The sequence below is a fragment of the Penaeus monodon genome, chromosome 19 (genome assembly GCF_015228065.2).
Source record: "Penaeus monodon isolate SGIC_2016 chromosome 19, NSTDA_Pmon_1, whole genome shotgun sequence".
In the NCBI taxonomy this organism is placed as follows: domain Eukaryota; kingdom Metazoa; phylum Arthropoda; class Malacostraca; order Decapoda; family Penaeidae; genus Penaeus; species Penaeus monodon.
Window position 1 is genome coordinate 6,462,813 of NC_051404.1, and position 351 is coordinate 6,463,163.

General features: G+C 41.6%; 1 protein-coding gene across 1 annotated transcript in view; it reads left to right on the forward strand.

Annotated features, from left to right (window-relative positions):
- Nucleotides 1-351, forward strand: part of LOC119585321 (organic cation transporter protein-like) — a 46,543-nt gene that overhangs the window by 1,179 nt on the left and 45,013 nt on the right. The window lies entirely within an intron of this gene.

Here is a 351-nt window from a genome sequence, read left to right on the forward strand (position 1 = left end):
CGTAACATCTTTTATGTTTTCACCTACGCCATTAACTGATTATTAAGTGCTGTCACTCATTGGCTCTCGATCGCAGGTGAGTTAATTAAGCAATTATTGTTGCTCTCTTGCTGTGAGTATTGATCGCACGTGTCTCTCCTCAACGTTGTCTAGTTCGCTGTCCATTCCTAAGGGGGGGGGGGAGGTAAGTCTTAGGGTTTCGCAAGTGAGCTTCGTCTGAGATAGGAGATCGAATGGAAGGGAAAATGAATATTGTACTTATACAATTGTATGATGATGTTCATTTGTCATTTCGTGTATTTTGTCTGGTGGATTAGCGTTCTCCTTCTCTCTGTCTTTCTCATTCTCTTT